The sequence below is a fragment of the Tamandua tetradactyla genome, chromosome 13, assembly GCF_023851605.1.
Source record: "Tamandua tetradactyla isolate mTamTet1 chromosome 13, mTamTet1.pri, whole genome shotgun sequence".
Lineage (NCBI taxonomy): Eukaryota > Metazoa > Chordata > Mammalia > Pilosa > Myrmecophagidae > Tamandua > Tamandua tetradactyla.
Window position 1 is genome coordinate 36,239,833 of NC_135339.1, and position 13,272 is coordinate 36,253,104.

The 13,272-nt window shown below is 34.2% G+C and overlaps 1 pseudogene; it reads left to right on the forward strand.

Moving 5' to 3' along the window:
* The first annotated feature begins 5,733 nt into the window (after nt 1-5,733).
* LOC143653364 (THO complex subunit 7 homolog pseudogene) lies at nt 5,734-6,183 on the forward strand (annotated as a pseudogene).
* Nucleotides 6,184-13,272: the final 7,089 nt, after the last annotated feature.

Genomic DNA, 13,272 nt, shown 5'->3' on the forward strand with positions numbered 1-13,272 from the left:
AATATTCTGCCTGGGGTCCTTCATTGAAAGGCCAGGAGAGTGTAATTTCTCTTCAATGATAGCATTCCTTTGTACTACCAAGGCTTTGGAGAGGTAAAGTTACTTTTTTTAAGCAACAGGAGGTCACTGTATAATCACTCCTTGCCAAATATTTTCAAGAGCCTTGTTCACACTAGTTTTAATTTTATTTAAATAACAAGTCAAGGATTTAAAATACACATTAATTAAAGAAATCCCTTCCTGTAGTAGATGTTATATAAGCTTATTTTTCCTTTATAAAACACTTGTTCACATTGAGAGAAATAAGTGGTTTCTGATTATAAAGAATATTGAATACACAACCATCATCAGATAGTGTATACTGGATAAATAATACTTGATCATGTGAGCCAGCCAACTACTATGAATACAAATATATTTCTTGAGTCATGCTGGTTATTAATCAGCAGTAACGCCAATGTACAGAATGAAAAATTTCATTCCAAACTGACTCTTGAAGTGTTCCATATGATATTGCCCATTCATTCTCCACATAATTACTCATATTGCTGTATTTGATAAGAGGGCTTGGTTTCCCATCTCCTTTCTGATTTCTTGGGTCCTAAACCATGTTCCTCAAAGGTACCAGAATTCAGCATCTTCTTTCAGTTCTGCTTGTGATCTTAAACTTTGCTCACATCTAAGTCACATATGAAATAGGTGGAGCCATATTCTAAGTATTTTATAAGCCTGTATAGCTATATCATGTAAACATCGTCATCAATAAAAGCACACAATGTTTTTTTGAATCACTGTATTATTTTGGAAGAGTGTCAGCAGCATGGGATAAGTATTTTGACCATCTGGAGCAAGAGCCCAGCTAACCATCTGATTGTGCTACTTAAGCCTGCTACTCATTCATGGCCAGGTTCCTGAATGGTTCACTCTCCTGTGTGCTAAACACCAGATAGTGTCAGCAATCAATTAATAATTGTTGACTAAGCACCATTTTCACAAGATGGGCACTGACTGAGACTGTCCCTGAAAATTTTTATTTGACTCCTCTTCAAGATAAAAGATACTCTTAGGATTCTCAAGATAATAATCTAGGTGAAAAATCAAAACGTATACTTGAAAAATTAAATAGCCATGCGAATGTAATAATGTGTCTAAATTACAATGTTAAGAGCCAATAGCTAATTAAATGCTAAATGAATGACGTTGAGATCAGTGGTTCCAAATTGTGTTCCACATAGACCCAGGTGTTGGGGGACAAGAGCAGTTCTCAAAGTTGCAGCAGGAAACAAGGGAGGTACGAAATAATTGGGGCTTCTGCCCAGACCCTCTTTTGAGCTTATACAAGAGGAACTTTTGTGTTTTTTGGTTTGGTTTGGTTTTATTTCGTGTTTTACTTTCTATAGTGGATCTCCATATACAATTGCATATCAAGAAAGGACCTTGAATTCATTTTCTAAAACTGGGTAAATTTTTAAATACTATACATTTAAAAATTACATAGTGTAATCACTCTGACGCATTGTGGTGTGAGGGGGTTGCTTGAAAGAGAACTAAAGACTTGCCCAATGTGAAGGATTTGGAGAGTCAGAAAGTTTCCCAGTTTAATAATTATATTTCCTCATGGATCATACTCATTTATTCAGAACTGTTTTAAGGTAAAGGAACATGGGTTATAATAGGGCTGACTATGAGCTCTTTGTGTATCTTCTTAAAATTGCTCTTGCTAATAAATTGCCAGGTTTTGGAATATGATCAAAGCCAAAGACCCCTAATGGTCAGGATGAAGGTCCATAGCTGATGAAGAAGACAGGACCAGAAGAAATTTCATTTGCCCTAGTAGGGAAAATGAAGACGGAATCTAGGTCAAGAGACAGTTCATGCCAGTAACTTTATCATTAAATAAAAGGATGAGGATATTATTAAATATAGTATAGACATATTAAATGTAACAATACTTGAAACCAAATAGGAACAGTCTCCTAAACAAATTACAGTGCTTTCTTGGGAAGCATTTATTTAAAATTATAATAATTCAGATTGCTTTAGGTTGTACTAAGAAATATCTTCTTAAAAGATTGCCTTACATCATATTTTAAAAACATAAGCAGACTTTTACCAAATATAGACACAAGAATCATAAACTGAAAATAGAAACCAGAAGAAAGACTCAGTGGAAACCAAGGGAATATTGATATTGTATTATGTTTGGCAGTGAAGAAACAGAAATCTGAAGTAATTTACTTCCTTTACATAAGGATAAAGAATTACCAGAAAAAAAGCATTTAAATTATCAGAAATAATAAGAAGCATTTGGCAATAAGTAAGGAAGACGATTTATTTAACTTTGGAGGGAGCTTGACAGAAAGGGACTAAAATGAGAAATGATAATATCAGATATTAACTTTGTTCTTAAACATCCACATTTAATGTATCAACTTTGGCTGCTGTTATATGCCTTGGCAACTCAATAAAGTCACTGAAATGGAAAATTGAAAATTTTTATTGTGATATTTCCAATTTCTCCACTAGTGAAATAGTTTAATAATAAGCTATTACATATGTTTTCAGCATTCTCATCAAAATAAGTGAGGTATCATTTTTCTTTCTATTCCTAGTTATCAGCAACTTTATTTACCAGTGTGTATTAAGTAGAACACAAAACTCAGCTAACCATTTATGGCTGTGCTTTTTGAATAGGCAAGTATTATCTACTGCATAGACATAGAGTTTTAAAGCTGGAAGGAACTTAGGCTTCATGTTATATATCTCATATTACAAGTGCAGAAACTGAGGCTCAAAGAGGTCAAGTAGGTAGTCCTAAGTCACCAGCTAGTTGAAGGGAGAGTAGACGCCATGCCTCCAAAATGTTCTACTGAAGGCTCCCTAGAGTCCTAATTTTACTTCAGTGCTAGCTGTTGAACATAGGCCTATATACTTCTGTCTGGAAAAGAAAAAAGTGGCTAAAGAAGAGCCTTAATTCATTGAAAGCCTATTCCAGCCTTATAATAAGGGATTCCATATTCCAAAAGAATTAAATTCCACTTATCTTCATCTCTAACTGGGCATGGATATTTTCCCATTGGCTTTTATAAATCTTCCCAGCTTTTACATATTTTAATGTTCTATAAGATGTTTCTCGCATCCACATCAGTCTTTCAGGTAATCGACATCTCTCTAATTTGTACGGCAACAGCCTCATAAAACTGCATTAATTCCTTTGTTGGTCTTTGCAGAGTAAATCTACTTCTAATCTGGTACCTGTCATTAAGCTGCTCATATCGCTAATTTATTTCCCTTTTAAATAGCAATTTAAGCATCTTTCTTTGGCTCACATAAAACATTTATATTAACTCCTTATTAACACTCTTGCGGCAGTGGGCTTGGCTGGGAAGAGAATATTATAGAGCTTAAAGTATCAAAGGTAGATCCAAATCTCAGATCTATCACCAAAAAGGCATGTGAGGGGGTGCAAAGATAGTTCAATGGTAAATTCTCGCCTGCCATGCGAGAGACCCGGGTTTGATTCTCAGTCCATGAACTTCCCAAAAAAAAATCAAACAAACAAGCAAACAAAGAAAAAACAAACCAAAAAAAAAAAAATTCAACAAATGGTGCTGCAGTTACAGGATACTCACATGGAAAAATGAAATGTGACCCGTCACACAGCATACAAAAACAAAAAAGCTATGTGAGCATGAGCAAATCAATTATCCTTTCTTCACGTGCAAAATGTAGCAGGTGGATTTCCTGATCTTTAAGGTCAAAAACTAACAATTCTAAATTGATCATTGTTTAAGCCAACTTTTAAAATAATTATTATGCTTAGATGGAAGTATATGGAAGATTATGTGAAAGCTAGGGGAACTTTCATCCCATTTACCCTTTTAAATCTGGTACATAACTCAGGTCTGGCACTTAGACAATAAATAAACTACAATAAGGAATGATGTCTCCCTTACTACCCTGCAATTTCCATAAAAGGTTAATTCATTTTTATATGCTCGGTGCCTAACAGAATTGACATTCTATAAATGTTTGATATATGGACGAATGGACGGATGGTTACCACAACATAATAGCAAGAAGAACTTAAGTTTATGAGTTTACATTATCTCTCTAAACAGTCCTGAGATCGTTATCCTGACCCTTATCAGAACAACTGGCACTTATATGTAATTTTGCATGTTTATAGCATAATGGACTTCACAGCTACATCCCTTGTAGTCTGATCTCTTCCTGCCTAATCTTACATTCTTAGCCTTCCTTCTTGACTATAAATTTTTTTAGAGAAACATCTGTGCTGGATTCATCCTAGTATTCCATACCTATTCATTGCACTTATGAGACTTTGCAGAGATTTTAACTGATTAAATAAATAAAAAGAAAATATTTGCAATATACAAGGGCCGAATAAAATAAACTATACATTTTGCAACTTTTTTTCAGGGACAAAGGTTTGGAACAAGTTATCTGAATGATAAAATTCTGACTTTCTGTCCATTTACCATTTATTAATCTCAAAATTTCATCCCTAAATATATTCATTTCCGGTGACTATATTTCATGTCATAATTAATATATCTAATAAGATCTCCTAGAAGATGGGAAGCATGAAGCATCCTTCATATTTCCATTGTGGTTCAAAAATAAGTCATGAAGGGCAGGAGGGTAGTCGGGGGGGGGGGGGTGCCATGCAGCCGTTTCATATCAACCTGGCTACTGGAATCCCTAGTAGTAAAAAGAAATACTCAAGGCTTTACGGCACAGAGGATGGCTACATTGACCTTCAGCTTAAGAACAGCCTTCCTACAATTCCTTATAAGGCCATTGCACTTGCCACTGTGCTGTTTTTGACTGGTGCCTCTCTCATTCTCATAGTCTCCCTCCTGCTGGTGGGCTATATCAGCAAAGACTCTTCTCCAGAGTCACCCTTAATCACATCTGCTCCCCATGGCTTTCTGATTCCTGGCGAGATTGGCCATGGATGGGTGGAGATGTCTTGTGACAGAAGCAGGAATATTGCTGGATCAAAGGACTGCCTGCTTTTTTTATGGAGAAGAAAGAGCTACAGGAAGTCAGGGCCCTGGACAAGGTCTTCAGATGAGAATTGTAGGAGGAATTTTCTAGATTCATTCTTTTCTAATAATGAGGAAGTGAGGTAAGAATGGGGGAGACCTGCCCAGTCTACTTGATGTAGAGCTGAACTACTGGGTTCAGCTGGTCAGAGTGCTGTCTAAGAAATAAAAAAAAGCATATATAAAATATAAATATAGGGCGGGCCGCGGTGGCTCAGCGGGCAAGAGTGCTTGCCTGCCATGCCGGAGGACCCCGGTTCGATTCCCGGCCCCAGCCCATGTAAGAAACAAACAAACAAACAAAAAATAATAAAATAAAATAAAAAAAAATATATATATATATATATAAATATATATATATAAACATATAGAACAGAGTGCATGGGTAGTTCAGTGGTAGAATGCCTTCCATGCAGGAGACCCGGGTTCGATTTCCAAACCATGCACACACACACACACACACACTATATATAGATAGATATGTATCTAGAACACAGCAGTGCATGTGGTGGGAGCCTGACTGACGACAACTTCTGTGGCAGTGACTCCTGATTGATGGAGACAATTCTAGAGATGCCAGAGAATTAATCTGCTAGTGAAGAGTTTCATGAAATAGTGAAACTCTGTAACCCAGGAAGAGAAGTAAAGCCAGTACAAATGTATGCCGAACACACTGCCACATTGTGAATTTTCAGTGGGCAAAGTCTTGTCGGTATATGATATGAATCTCAGAAAAATGGAAAATTATGAAGAAATTTACAAAGAAATAGAATGTAGCATCACTGAAGCACATGAAAATTGCAAATTGAAAAAAAGCAAATTCTTCAAGCAAAACAAATATGAAAAAATCACCAAGATTATGATGCTTTGGCAAAAGTGATCCAGCATCATCCAGATAGGCATGAGATATTAAAGGAACTAGAGGCTCTGGGAAAAGAACTGGAACATCTTTCACATATTAAAGAAAGAGTTGAAGATAAGCTAGAATTGAGACAGAAAGAGTTTCATGTTCTTCTTAGTACCACCACTTCAATAAACACTAGAAAATGATGAAAAGCTCTCAGAGGTGGAGGAAGTTCAAGCAAGCATGGAAACAAATCCTAAGTCATAGATCAACTGATTGCTCTCCATTTCCAAGAACATTGAAATAGCTACATACTCTTAATGTGTTTAGAATTTGTCATGCTCCTGAAAATTTTAAAGATATTTCAGCAGTGAAACACTTTAAAGATTAATGCATATTTCTTCATACAAAAGAATATGACTTTAGCATAGATTTGGTTTTATTAAGATGTTTTTTTATTCCTAAACTTTGACTGTAGGAAGCAGTATTCCAAAAATGTTGAATAAAATGTTTTTAAACAGGAAAAAAAAACATATATATATATGGAACAAAAATGAGTTCAAAATGGATCAATGATCTAAATAGAAGAGCTAATACTATAAAATTCTTGCAAAGAAAGCATAGAGAAATACTTTGGGGACTTGTAGTAGGCAATGGATTTTTAGATTTTACACCAAAAGCAAGCGCAACAAAAAGAAAAAAAGAATGAAATGGACTGCACCAAAATTAAAAACTTCTGTGCATCAAAAGATATCATCAAGGGCGGGCCGTGGTGGTTCAGCAGGCAGAGTTCTCGCCTGCCATGCCAGAGACCCGGGTTCAATTCCCGGTGCCTGCCCATGCCAAAAAAAAAAAGATATCATCAAGAAAATGAAAAGACAACCTACAGAATGGAAGAAAATATTTGGAAACCACATATCTGATGAGTTTAATATCTAGAATATATAAAGAAATGCCTACAACACAATAACAAAAAGACCAACAGCCCAATTAAAAACTGAGACAAGGATTTGAATAGACATTTCTCTAAAGAAGATATTCAAATGGCTGATAAGAATATGAAAAGATGCTCAACATCATTAGCCACTAGAGAGATGAAAATTAAAATGGCAGAGAGACCGTTTCATACCCATAAGGATGACAATTATTTTTTAAGAAAAACTTAAAATAACAAATGTTGGCAAGTATGTGGAGAGATAGGGACTCTCATACATTGTTGGTGCAACTATAAAATGGTACAGCCACCAGGGAATACAATCGGGAGGTTCCTCAGAAAATTAAACATAGAATTACAAATATGATCCAGCAATTTCACTCCTAGGTATAGCATTTAAAAGCAGGGACTCAAGACAGATACTTGTTCATAGCACAGTTTATTCACAATAGCCAAAAGGTGGGAGCAACTCAAAGGTCCATCAACAGATGAGTGGATAAACAAAATGTGGTATATCCAAACAATGGTATATCAATCAACAGCAAAAATAAAAATGAAATGCCAGTACATGCTACAACATGGATGAACCTTGAAAATATCATATTCGGTGAAATAGACCAAACAGAAAAGGAAAAATATTGTATGACTTCTCTTATATGAAATACTTTGAATAAGCAAATCATAAAGACAGAAAGCAAAATAGTGGATACCAGGGGTGGAGGGTAGGGAGAGTGGGGAATTATTGCCAAATGAGTACGAGTTTTGGTTTGAGATGATGAAAATAATCTGAAACTAGACCGTAGTGAAAAGTATACAGTACTGTCAAAGTACCTAAGGTCAAATTGTCCACTTATAACGGTTAAAATGATTTTTATGTTATTTTACCGCAATTAAAAACTAATAAATTATTTAATATATATTTTTAAAAGTCATGTTTTTTTCAATAAAACACAGTTGTATTTTCATGATTTTACTTTTTATAAAATCTCGTGGTGTGGCATAAGCATTCCCCCTGCCTTACATGCAAATTATCTCTTTGCTTTTTTCAATAGATTCTTTGTGTTGAGTCCACTACTCTGCATGATATGGAATAGTAACAAAATACTCACTCCTTACGAGATGTTCTGATCTCTCTTGACTTATTATCATGTGATTCCAGGGTATTTACTTTAGGATGACATTTTTTGTACACACACATCCATTTCCCCAGCTGAAGGATGCAGTTCTCTTTGCATGCATCATAAGTTTCTTGATTGCTATCTCGTTATTTTCACACATTCACAATTTTATATTGGCATAAACAACCTATATTAACACACACATAATGTAAGTATTTTCTAAATCACTTTTTAAATAGTTATATCAATCCTAATTATTACACTACTAATTTGTAGTGTTACAAATAAGATTTGTCCATGGTGATCATTTGTATAAACAGCATTTTGTATTTGTAGAGTACTTTTATAAATGTTACCAACAAACCATAATAATTAGAAACACCCTTAACATATTTATCATTTGTTTCATCAGATACCACATAATCACATGGAGATATTTATGTCCATATGAACTTCAAAGGAACCAGATAATTTCCTACTGCTCAAAAATTAACAATATGTTTTTTTGAAATAATAGCTAAGATTTATTAATCATTTGCCCTATGCCAGTTATTGTGCTCCTTCTCACTAAGTGCATTAACACTGATAACATCATTAATGTTCACAAGGATTCCGTGAGGTTGAAGCTTTTATTATTCCCAGTCTACAGATAAGAAAATTTAGGCTTAAACGAGTTAAGTAATCACTCAAATGTTTACAAGCTAATAAATGATGGCGCTGGAATTCCAGTCCAAGTAATTTGACTCCATGTTGTGTTGCATTTTGTGGTTTTTGGGGGTGGATGAACCTGCCCATTTTGAAAGAGACCATATTTTTTGTATTTATATAATAGAGCCTGTCTGTAATATAGACAATTTATATAACATGTCATTTTAAAACTCTGTCTTTAAACCAAAATTATAAAGAGTGCAAACAGAAACATTTGCAATAGGAATTATAGGTTACCAAAAATATAATGAATCATTATTATCAAAAATAAAATGAATCATTATTACTGAGAAATTAGCAAGAGTAAATCAAAGTAGGAGAATAATATAAGAACATGTAATTATCAGCATAGTTTTCTAACTGTGAATTTGCTAATGTTGACTGATTAATTTTATAGTTAATAAGTTTATTCACTGTGTAACTTAGAAGCTTTTTCCTTTTAATGTGTAAGGTTTAAAGTGTAATTTCTTTTTATAAAGATTAATTAAAGATTTGCCAGCTGCCAAAAGATAATAAAGCAAAAATGATTAAAAGTAAATTTAACCACAAAGTTTTTTATAGTATTACATTTTCCATTTGTGAATTCATTTTTGTAAAAAAAGCAAATATATAAAATCTGATAGTCATTGTCCTTTTATTATTTCATGTGCTGTCATCCAATTAGAATCATATTCATAAGCGTTACATGCAGAAAATGAGTATGAAACCATATTCTCTCTGAATTTAGAAAGAATACCTAACATATGATCTAAATAAAGATATTTACAAATAAATATTTGCTGGTTTTATTATCTGAAGGTGAAACTGTTTGAAACTTAAGAGCCAAAACACTCCTTGCTTTTTCTTTCACAAAACTTAAAAAGCATAGAATTTACAATGGGGAGAAAATAAGTTCTTTGAAAAATGAGAATTTCACCCAAAGAGCCCTTAGAATCAAACAATGTGTTGGGATTCATTTTAAAAACTCTGCTCCATTCACACATCAAAATACTTATTGAGGGTCTATCGTGTTCAAGGTCTAAGAAGCATACTGTAGGGAATACGAACTCAAAGATTCTTTTTTGGCCTGGTTTATTTTTTTTGGTTTGTTTTCAGTGATGAAAATAACAGACACCTATTGACGCAATATTTAGATTTTACAAAGATTAAGTATTTCTTAACACATTTTTATTACACAAAAATCCAAAGACATATTAGAGACAACAGCTCAGTTTTTCACTTAGAATTCTTATAACCAGGACTCCTGAGGCATATGGTACACATTTCTGGCCTGCAAAACAATTTATTAAAATTTCCCTTCAATTAAAACAGAAATGAAATGTATGTGTACGGGTGATTTTAAATAACTGCATTTTTAAGTGCCAATTGATTCTTGAAATAAACAAACTGAAAAGAAGGCAAGCAAAGGTAATATGGCAAGTGTTTATCAGCTAGAGATCTGTAAGAGATTTAGAGCTGGTTTCCAAAACTGATTTTACCACCTCCCAGATATATGGCCTCAGGTAATTACTTAATTTTCCTAAACCTCAGTTTTCCTCATCCTTAAAACAGAAATAATCGGGTGGGCAATGGTGGCGCAGTGGCAGAGTCCTTGCCTGCCATGCTGGAAATCTGGGTTCGATTCCTAGTGCCTGTCTATGTCAAAAAAAAAAAAAAGAGAGAAATAATAATCCTATTTTCCTCATAGGGTTGCTATAAGAATTAGATTAGTAAAACATTTAGCCTAATGTTGGGAACAAAGCACATTGAATCTACAAAACATATTGATATATGATAGCTATTGTTATACTTATTAGAAAATTGGAGAAGTAATATGTTATTTTTCAGGGATGTAGCGAAAAAAAAAACATAGCAGTAAGAATTTGTGTAGAATTGTAAAGCAAATAAGTTTGAACTGGATTGAAGAAAGAAGTGCAAGTAATCTTTCATTAACATAAGCCTTGGAATGAAGAGAGTACAATGAGTACTTGACCCAAGGAAAAGAACCACATGCTAGGAGGAGATTTGTGGATAATTAACTTGTTAAATAATTCGCTAAAATTTAACCACTGGTCATGTGAACCATTTGGTCATAGGTGAAGATGTATAACACAACAATGCTTAAAATACAAAATTCCATGTACAAAAGTCCTTATTTCAAATGAGTCCAAAGATCCTATTAGAATACCTAGATTAGAGTTGCACCAAGGCAGTAGTAAGAATAAAGGAAATGGTAATATCCTAGTTTCATATATACATTTTTTTATATTTTATATTTTATATATATATTTTTTTTCCATGGGCAGGCATCGGGAATTGAACCCGGGTCTCTGGCATGACAGGCGAGAACTCTGCAACTGAGTCACTATGGCCCTATCCTAGTTATATTTATACCTAATATTAATGAATTAATTTGATGATATAAGATTGCTATTTTTTATTTTAAAATTGCATCAGAAATTTCATGATGTTTAGTCAACCTAAAAGTTTGGCTGGGCTTTCGCATGATACAGTCTGAGTTTGGGAGAGCATTGCAATTTTATCACAGCAGATTGTGAGGTAACCTAAATCTTCTGTTCTTTTAGAAGACATGGCCAAAATGGAGAGGTTAGACAAAACTGCAAGCAAAAAAACCAATTCTTTAAAGGAAGGTGAAGAACATAAGATGATATCATGCAAATATACTTGGCTATGTAACATCAGCCATAACAATTTATTTTCTTCAGAGTAATCCTTGAGCCACTAATTATCCTTGAGCAATCAATAATGTAATTTTACAGATTATAAATTTACATGTCAGGGCCTCATTTTTAATACTTTTGACTTCTGCATTAAATCCTTGGCTTTAGGGAAAAAAATCCTATTTCAGAGAATGAAAGCCATTAACAAGTATTTACCAATAGTAAGTCCTTCATTCCTTCCAGGGCAAATAGGGACCTTCCTTTCCAATCCACTTGCATATAAGGGGGGCCATGTGACTACTTCTGGCCAATGAACTGTGAGTAGGAACAATAAGTATCACTTCTCAGTGCCAAAAAAGTAAACAGGCCCATATGATTTCCCTCCCTCCACTGCAATAACCAAGAGTGCCTTGAATTGAGATTGCAGAACCACGATATTAAAAGAGCCCAGGCTGCCAAGTCACTTCATAGAGGACAAGTGCCCTGAAAAGTCAACCAAACTCAGGATGATTTTACATGAGCCAGAAATAAACTTTACCGTGTTGAGGCATTAAGCTTTGGAGTTATTACTGTAGGATAACTTAGACCATTCTGGCTATGGCAGACTATTCAAAAACACAGAGGGTCAAAATAAGCATTTGTCTTCCTCAGATACTTGCTTAAAAGATTACAGCTATGTTATTTTAAAAAATGCATAGCAAAAAAAGGTTGAACCAGAAATACTCCAAAATGACATCAGGAACTAGTGTGATTTTTTGTATCAATTGTCTAGATTTTATCTACTTGGTTATCTTTCGAATAATAAAACCATAAAAATTTAAATTCTAACTAAATTCTCTGCTCCCCAAACCCCCCTCTCCAAACACATACATACATCCCTTTCTAATAAAAGTTTGGTTGTGTGGGTTTTGGTCTGAGTTTTTATTTCCAGGGAGCTTTTTGTTGTTGTGCGTTATTTTATTTTGTTTTAAATAAAATTTATTTAGGGTTTGAGTCTGAAAATTTGAAACTGTGTCCTGAGATTCAGATGAATATTCCTAGATTCTGTATTCATATCTAGAGAAGTCTGGATGAAACCTTTGAAAATCCAAGCACTGGAAATATCTGGTTTGCCCTAACCCATCTACCGATGTGCAAAGCTAACTCATAAATCCATGTAAGGAATTTTAACAAAGTTTTTATTTTTTAACATGACTATACTGACTCTTAATTTTCCTTTTTATATTTTAAGCCATCACAAATTTAAATGTTTACAAAAAGTGCTTCTTCTGCCCCTTATTTGCTAGTACCCTAATTGCTGATTTTCCTCTTAACTTAGAGCCAACTATGTGAAGTGCTCAACTAAGGTTTAGTTAGCCTTCATGTTTCAGAATGAAATTGAGATTGATAGTACATAGAATGAAGGGATAATTTACACCACAGAATAATCAAATTTGGCTCCTCTTAATTATTTTGGAATGAGATAAATATAATATCCAAAACACTTTAAAGAACTAACCAGGAAAGTAATATAGGCTTCACCTATAAAGATAACCATTTTCTAGTCTTTTTTCTGGGATTTTAAGCCAAACAGGGTTACCCATATACAACCCTGCCAATAGAAATAGGCTCAGGGTATTCCAATACCATTGGCAACAACTGCTTTGGACCTTTTCCTTTGCTTCTTTCTGACTTCTTGCTCTCACCTGTTCTACCTAAATTCTGAACTTTGAATGTTTGTGCTTTTGAACTTGGTAAAGGAATTTGTTTCCTGGCTTTTGACCGCTGGCGCACTACAGGATTCAATGTTCTTGGTCTACAGCCCATCCTGTTCTTTTCCAGTCTTGAGGAAAAATTATTACAGCTATCATTTAGTGAGCAATTGTTATGTGTTAAATACATGCTAGAAACTTAATATGAATCATCCCAACTGACACAATGGGCCTGGATCATAAGT